General features: G+C 44.6%; 1 long non-coding RNA gene across 2 annotated transcripts in view; it reads left to right on the top strand.

Annotated features, from left to right (window-relative positions):
• LOC143833018 (uncharacterized) overlaps positions 1-5,780 on the top strand; it is a 28,013-nt gene extending 22,233 nt beyond the window's left edge. For both annotated transcript variants that reach the window (XR_013229497.1, XR_013229498.1), the window contains exons 3-4: positions 1,286-1,406; positions 4,881-5,780. This is a non-coding gene — a long non-coding RNA (uncharacterized LOC143833018). The remainder of the gene's footprint in view (positions 1-1,285; positions 1,407-4,880) is intronic.
• Positions 5,781-8,674: the final 2,894 nt, after the last annotated feature.

Raw genomic sequence — 8,674 nt, forward strand, 5'->3', positions numbered from 1 at the left:
TTGTGCCCCACTGAGGTGCCTGTCCTCTCCAGGCCCCATCCCCAAATCTCCGGGGGTTTTCCAACCTGGATCTCGCAACACTGTCCCCCCAACCCATGCCAGTGGCCAGGAGGGACCTGGCAATCCCTATGTCTAATTTCCCTTTTTAGGTGGGGGAAACTGATGATCACTCTGTATTTCCTGGACATGATTATTAAATAGCATTTCAAGTACTTAGGGCATCTATAGCTCCCTGTGTTCTCCACTGTTTTCCCCCCCATATACTCAGAGGTCCCATCTTTTATAGGTCCAATTAAAGATACCCCACCATGGGAACATTTGTAAATGTGCTTGCATGCCTGGCTGCTGGCAGAGGCTTCTTTGCTCATGCAGGCCATTACGCACCAGGAGGCTAGCGATTCACAGCAGGCCTGATTAGGAAGTGTCTCTGCTTTTTCACTTGTTTGCGTCTCTCCTGCAGCACTCATTCCCTGTTCTGGGTACCATTCAGGCTGATCATAAAAAATCACAATTGATGTTTCCATTAGTTATAATTTACAGAGCGATTACCTTTAATTTCTCTTTTATTGTATTTTAATGGCTCAGAATTTCCTCTTGATGAGGCTGAGCATGCTGGGGGTGGGGGTGGGGGATCTACTTGTGCTGTGTCTGTGTCTCTGGCTTGCAACCCTGTTCTTCCAACAGAGCTAATTGCAAAGGGCCCCTCGTCCCATTCTTACAACCCCACTTGGTATCAGTCAGAATCAGTAATAGACATTTGGATGAGGCATGGAGAAAAGACGTTTATATTCTCCTGTTCCAGCTCTCTTAGTAATGTGGAGCTACTGAGACCTGCGTCATTCTTGGCTAGGGATATGTTTAATGCATTTATCTCACAAATGAATATAGCTTTAAGACAAAGCAGCTATATATCAGAGCATGGCGAAGTTCATAATCAGAAATTAAAACTAAAAAAAGAGGGGGGGGGGAATCCCAGACCTGCATTCTTTGCCTGGTGGAATCCAATGATCCTGTTCTCTGTGCCAAGATCCTGTTCTCTTGCTGCAGTGCTATTGGCAGAGGAGCCTGGGATTGGCTAAATTTACAATTAGAGCCTTGGCACTTACTGAAAGGTATTGAAAAGGCAATGAGAAGATGAATGAAATTTGAGGAGTTGATGGTCAAAACATCCATGCAACGCGCAGTAGAAGAATAAAGATCAAAGTTTCCCATAGGAAGAATGGTGTCTGTTGGTTGGAGGGAGAAGCCAGCTTATGAACACGTGTCTTTGTTTGTTTTTCAACAGCATTGTAGGTGAACCGTGCAACATCATCCTGGAGGATGCATACATATCTCCACTCGGAAGGGATTTTTAAAGCAGGAGACAGCAGGGGTTGTGGATAGAGCATCTGCTTGGCATGCAGAAGGTATCTTGTTCAGTCCCTGCAATCTCCAGGATTAGGTACTAGGGTGATGTGAAAAAATTCTCCCTGACCATGGAGATCTGCTGCCAGTCTGAGTAGACACTACTGACTTGGATGGGCCAAGGGTCTGATTCAGATTATGGCAGCTTTGTGTATTCAGAAAAGCAGGAAGGAGAGTGTTAAATCTGTGGGTTCAGAGGTGGGCATGGACACTAGAAGTGATCTGAGCTCTTTATTAAGACCCCCGCATAGTACAAGCAGAACTAAGAACTGAACTAAAGAACCCCCAAACAACCCCACACAAAAGCCACACAAAGGATCTTCCTGCCAGTTTATGCTATTGGTCAGTTTCACTTTAAACTGACTGGATCCCACAGACAGGATCTAGCAGCGCATTGGTCAATGTTATGCTGGCTAGGATCCTGCCTCAGACCTCAAGCTTGGTCCTCGGCAGATTTACAGGCACAACAGAGAGCTTTCTGTGTAAATACTGATGAACAATGCCTTGCTGGATCAGGTTCAAATGGGTAGCCGTGTTTGTCTGAAGTAGCGCAATAAATCAGAGTCCAGTAAGACCAACAAAGATTTATTCAAGGCGTGAGCTTTTGAGTGCAAACGTGAAAGTCTGAGAAAGAATGCTTGCACTCAAAAGCTCACGCCTTGAATAAATCTTTGTTGGTCTTAAAGGTGTTGCTGGATCAGATTAAGCCTGGAAACCTGATTCGTGCTGGTAGCTGCTGGAAATCCATACAGTTGGGCTAAACTTATGGTTGCTTGAGACTTCTGCCAGGAGATTTCAAATCGTTTTTCATTGTGACACTTGCTTGAAAGTAATGATGAACAAGACGAGGTATTGCGTATATTACAATTTCACACCAAATTTCTGGGTTTAGGAAACTGGCAAATAAAAGCTCTCTGAGCATGTCCTGGAGCATGAAAACCTAAACCATCTCTCTCTGAGCTAGGGTTAGTGGGAGACTCAGCAGTGGGAGGGGGGCTAGCCAGCAAATGCAGTAACACCAGCTGCAATTAAACTATGTCACTTCTGAGTATGTTGGAAGTAAGATTGGACTTCCAACAACAGTGATCACCCCCCCTCCACCATCCTAGATTATCCTACAAAGTGAACTTTACATAGGAACAGCACTGAGCATTCTATTCAGCTCTGCTTCAAATATGGTACGTTGGTCTCTGGGTTCTGAGTAAGAATCGATTTGCATTATAAAAATGCCTCTACGGAATACCAGCTTGCAGCTGAGGTCTACTGATGCAGTCCAGAGTGACGCATCCGGGTATTGGATAAGTTCCTTAATTTCAATGGTCGGGATGAATCTTAATGAACTGTAAAGTTGGTATTACAGTGCTAATATTTTTAAAGGATGATGGAAAAGTGTCAAGATCTTGGTGGCTGAACTGAGATATCTCGAGGCATCCCAAGATCAAAGCCTGGAAGTTTTGCTAGAATGGACTGATAAACCCCCAAGTCGCCACTAGATGCCAGTGTGTGTTAATGGATGGAAAGGAACCAAACTGGAGTCTTCAGGACAAAGAGTGTGAGAAGATGCTGATGACCTGAAATATTAAGGTGCCCTGGAGAACTGCGATCCATTTGCGCACTCTGATTGCGAAAAGAGATCAGAACTACCCTTTCCCTTTATGAGTGATGACAAAATAATTTAGAATATGCCAAGGAGTTACATGCACATCTCTGCCATCAAAATGTTCACAAAGGCAGACACAAGAGCAGCTATTATTAACCTTTTTTTTGCCCATAGTCCTTTTAGGAGATCTTCTCAGGTTCCAGCAGGCTCCCTGTTGTAGGCTGGCTACTTAGTCGATGAGCTAGGCAAAAAAAAAAAAAAGCCCAAACTAAGAATGAAAAAACTATACTCAAGGTACTTGGTCTTATATATACAGGAAATTCAACAATATATGGAAAACAACAGACAAAACCTGTTTGAGAGAGCGATACACAAAGCAACTGTTGTTCTTAAAGGCCAGATAATAATTAATACACACAGTTTTTGTCATCTCAAAAACAAGTTTAGTTATGTTTCACATCCAAAAAAATATTTTTATACAATGGTTAATTCTCAACACAATTATATCTTTCTTTCTCGAATTTCATGCAGCTGTCAAAGAGACCTGCTAAACACAGATTTCAACTCCAAAGCATAGCATCCCTCCCTGACATTTTGCCATAAGCTTATGAAAAGAAATGGGGGATGTAGGAGATTCTCTACTGTAACTGGTCTCTTTGAAGATCTACTTATAATGTACTAGCGTCTATGCTGCCTTTCCTTTAAGAACATAGATTTCTTTTAAAGTATGTGGTAGCATAATAACGGGACAGGCCTCTTCAATTTTTAGTGCATTTCATTAGTTCAGTTGCTAGAGCCCCCCCCCAACACTTTGAGCTTCCTTTATCACCTTTTTAAATTTGTGGCCCCCTTCAAATGTGCCCGGGGGCCCCCAGGGGACAATATGGCCCCTGTTGAGAATGACTGCTGTGGAGTGCAAGCAGTAAGCATGTACAGTATATCTCCACGCCAATCTGTCCTCCCAGGATTTTTAAAAATGAGGCTAGGATTATGCTCTGATTTCTGATGAGATAAGTAAAATGAGGTTTTAGAGGCTGGCTTCCTATAGTCAAGCACCTGATACAATCTGTACATGATAACAATAGTTAAGCCTGAGAGTTGCATGCCATATAACAATAGTCTGCCTCTGAACATAGATCAGACTTCTTTGACACACCAGCGAACAGGCACACAGAGTGAGCTTCCTCACTTCTTGAATAGGGGAAGTTAACCTTTTGGGTCAGAAAATATGAGTTGTACCCAGTGGAGGATTTCTGCAAATGAAACATTTCCTCCTCCTGCTGCACACCTCTGACTCTCCCTTCAAGCTGTTCTTTTGGTTCTCTGTCCTCCAGGGGCAGTGTTTTATTCATTCATTCGTTTGTTTGTTTGTTTGTTTGTATCTAGACTAGATTTGTATGACTGCCCCTCCCGGATACCTGCTCAGGGCAGTTGACAACATATAGGCTTGCAAATAATACATTAGCAATTGAAACAAGCAGTTAAAAAAGTCTCTGTGGGCAGGCTAAAATACACCTTCTGCCTATACAGGGAGGGGACGGCACTTTGAGTTATGCCATTAGAGCATAGTGATCTGAGCATGGGATAAGGTTCACCACAATCAACTCTAATTTTGGAGTTAAGCAGGGAGGGGAAGGAACAAATCATGCTCCACTGACAGAAATCCCTTTTTGTTGGAATTGCAATAATCAAGTGAACTCAGCCTTGAATGGCTGTTGTTAAGCTGTTTAAGTAGCTATGCTGCAACTGTATGCTCACTAGTGGTGCCAGGTGGTCAGTGCTGGGATTGCAGCCATCGCCAGTGAGAAAATCCCAGGACGTGGTCTGAGAGCTCAATTTCCTTGAGCTGACAATCACCCACTTCTTCCTTCTTCAGGAAGAAGAACCCATGTGCCTTTGCAGAAGCAAGTGAGCAGCACCCATTAAGGCTTTCAGCTCTCTCCATCTGCTGTCTGCGATGTAACCTGCCTGCAGCCTAGCCACAGAGGCTTGTAATGTGTTACTTTTGTAATATTAAGCTTTTGTATTCTGCTTCAGAAAGGAGACTGAAGCAGATGAATATGATATTTGTAAATAATCTTTCTCAGTAAGGATTACTGTCTTTTAAACCTCAAAAGTGCTGTGAGTCTGATCTGTGCCTCATCCACCAAGGTACAAACTTTCAAAATGCTCTGTGACTCTGCAGTTCTATTTCTCTGCAGGGACTCAGGACCAAGCCAAGTGCAAAAGTCCCAATGTTTTTGTCAATGGGAATTACTCCTGGATCCAAATGGCACTGAGAAACACACTCTGTCTTTGGATGTGAATCGCAGCATGACACAGCCATTGGCAGCCCTTGAGATTTATCTGGAATAAAATGCAAAATGGCTGAGCTACATCCATAACTTTGCCTGTATCTATATGAAGGACAGTAAAGTCATAGAGCAGTAAGGCCCTATGGAGTGAGGGGAAGTTGATAAGCCCAGCACCAAGTGCTTTGTGGCCTTACAGTCAGACATTGGGTGTCTGTCTGTCTGTCTGTCAGTTTGTTTGGTTGTTTGTGTATGTATGTGTGTGTGTGTGTGTACGCAGGCATTCATTCATTCATTCATTCATTCATTCATTCATTCATTCATTCATTCATTCATTCATTCATTTGTATACTGCCCTCCCTTGAGGTTCAGGGCTGTTTACATAAAACTCAGAAAACAGTACATGGAACTTAGTTTTTCATAATAATATTAACATTAAGCTATAACAGAGGCAACAGAGTATAATGATGCAAACAGGTCCAGAGCAGAACACATGGATGGATTTCTGGGAGGGAGGGAGTAGGGGCCCTGTAGATGTTGCTGGTCACCGGGTCTCAATCAAATGCCTGGTGGAAGAGCTTCCTTTTGCAGGCCCGGCAGAACTGTTTTAGCTCCATCAGGGCCCTGATTTCCTTTGGGAGCTCGTTCCACCAGGTGGGCACCAGGACAGAGAAGGCTCTGGTACTGATTGAGGGCAGGCGGGCTTCTTTAGGGACAGGGATCATTAGCCGGTTGGTGGCAGCGGGGCATAAAGCTATTTGAGGGGCATAGGCAGGGAGGCAGTCTCTCAGGTACACTGGGCCCTGACCGCATATGGCCTTAAAGATAATTACCAGAACTTTTAGCCTGATCTGGAATTCAATTGGCAACCGCTGTAGTTGATGGAGAATAGGCCGGATGTGGGACCTCCACGGTGTTGCTTTGAGGATTCTGGACGCTGCGTTTTGGACCAGCTGTAGTTTCTGGATCAAGGCCAAGGGCAGGCCTGCATAGTTACAGAAGTCCAGTCTAGAGGTGACCGTCGCATGGATCACTGTGGCTAGGTGTTCCGGGGCCAGGTAGGGCTCTAGTTTTGCTACACAATTATTACTTTTGTGTTGTGAGGGCACCAGGCGATATTTTCTGAAGACAGCACTTCTGCTGAGCGGTTATCACATTTCCCTTGAGTGAATAGCTATATTTTATTTCTGGGATAGATAGATGTGACCACAGGATCCTGAAATATTGCCAGAGCTGTGATTGTGAGTGCTGTGTGACACATGGTTCTGAATGGCACATACAACAGAGGGAACATAAGCTGTATATTCTCTCAGTGATTCATTTCAGGAACTGGGTACTTGTATGTTTATCAGAGGACAAAATCTGTAAAACGGCACTCATTGCCCCTGGGTGAAGACAGGGCAAAGACAGATAAAAGTGACCACAGTAGATTTTTCACTTGCAACCTACATTGCGATCATACATTTGAACTAGGCGTGTGCACTGACGAAAAAATCTGGACCGCTTCAGGTTTGGAAGAACCCGTCTCGGGCCAGTATAAGCTCGGCCAAAGCAGATACTTCGGCCAAAGCTTCAGACATCTCCGAAGCACTTTGACCATTAAAATCTTGCCCCAGTTTCCCATTCTGCTGGGCAGGCCGAAGCCATGCTGCCGTGGCAGGTGTGGGTCTTGCTTTGGAAGGTGGGAAAAGCAAGGGCTCGTCTTCCTTTCCTTGAAGCCCACCCTCTCTGGCTCCAGGGTGAGCGAACTGGTGCAGCTGCCTTCCCGGGCTGGTGCAGCACCCGCCCGAACTCAGCTTCACCTGGGCAGCAGGTGGGATGGCAGGATGCTCCACTCAGTGGTGCACTTACTCCACCATCCCCGGGGTTTGGGGAGGTGGCAGCCCTGGAGGTTGCTGCTTGTCATCCCTCCAGCAGGTGGGCAGAGACTCGAGAGTGCTTCCCTCCAGATGGGGATTGGGGGACCAGCCACAGGGGAGTGAGGGAAGGAGTGGGCCAGGGTGGAGCTCTTGCTGTCCTCCGTTCAGGGCAGGCCTCGCAAGAGAAACTTCACTCCAGTGCGGGCGGATGCTCTGTTTCCCTATATGATTTTACGCCACGGATTGCATTTGGTCGTCGATTTGTTTCTTAAGCAGCCCTGCTTCAAAGATTTTCAGACCAGAGCATTCCAAAGTACACATGCCTAATTTGAACCTGTTAAATCATGGGCCAGCTGCTGAGGTGTCCTTCCCCCTTGAGCATCAAGTGGTTACTAATCTTGTACACCCTTTTTTCCAAAGAGGTGCCTAGTTAATTTGTTAGCTTTAGGAATGTGGTCCCATATTTTCCCAGTGCTCATATATTTTTGTGTGAGTCAATATAATATGGAATGTTGGAATAATATGTTGATGTGGCAAAATACAGCAATTCCTATTTCTAAATGATCTCTCTCTTAGTTGTGCAAACAGGCATATTGTGCAAAAAAAAAGTCTCTGTGAATGGAGCTGGCAAATATTTGACCGTGAGATGTAGTGCAAATCGGCCAAGCCTAAAGTGGGTAGGACAGTCGCTGATCACAAAGCTTCCATGGACTTCACAGAGAAGCCCATCTGTCCTAACTCTCTGACTGTTCCTAGTACAAGGAGAGATGAACGCTACAATAAGGCTCCCCACAGAGACTACCTTTGCCTTCAAAGCTACCTTCTATTCTTTCCATACCTTGTTAGAGAGGAAGAGAATGAAGCTAGGAACAGTACGCATTTATCAGTAAGTCAAGCCCAAAGTCTAGGTACTTCCACAACCCAACAATAATGAAGTTATTTATTCATTTTTGTGACATTTATCTGATCTGTCTTACCAAGTCAGTGCTGGGCCCCAATAAACTTTTAGCTCACAATACCACAAGCTAGTTTAGATCCTATTTCCATGTCACACTGTCAAAGAAGTAATAAAATCAGAGTCCAGTAGTACCTTTAAGACCAACAAAGATTTATTCAGGGCGTGAGCTCTTTGTTGGTCTTAAAGGTGCTATTGGACTCTGATTTTATTGTGCTACTTCAGACCAGCATGGCTACTCATTTGAATCTGTCAAAGAAATGTCAGTGTAGGGTGGTGGACCATTTTACAATTGAATGTGCCCTTCATATCAACTTACATATTACACTAGAACAAGCCGTCCACTTCAGTGCTGTACTCTGTCAAAACCATGATTTATCCTTTTGTGATGTAGCCTGGTTCCTGCCATTAGCGACCCTTTGCAAGTTATCTACATAATCCTTTGGTCCCAAGCTCATTTGGGCTTTTCATGAGAGGTTTCCGCTCAAGCCCACTCCAAGGTCATGGGAGGGACGGTTTTCTAGAGGAGGCCAGATGTCAAAACCATGATTTATGCCTTGCCATG

This window comes from Paroedura picta, chromosome 3, assembly GCF_049243985.1.
Source record: "Paroedura picta isolate Pp20150507F chromosome 3, Ppicta_v3.0, whole genome shotgun sequence".
Classification (NCBI taxonomy): Eukaryota; Metazoa; Chordata; class Lepidosauria; order Squamata; family Gekkonidae; genus Paroedura; species Paroedura picta.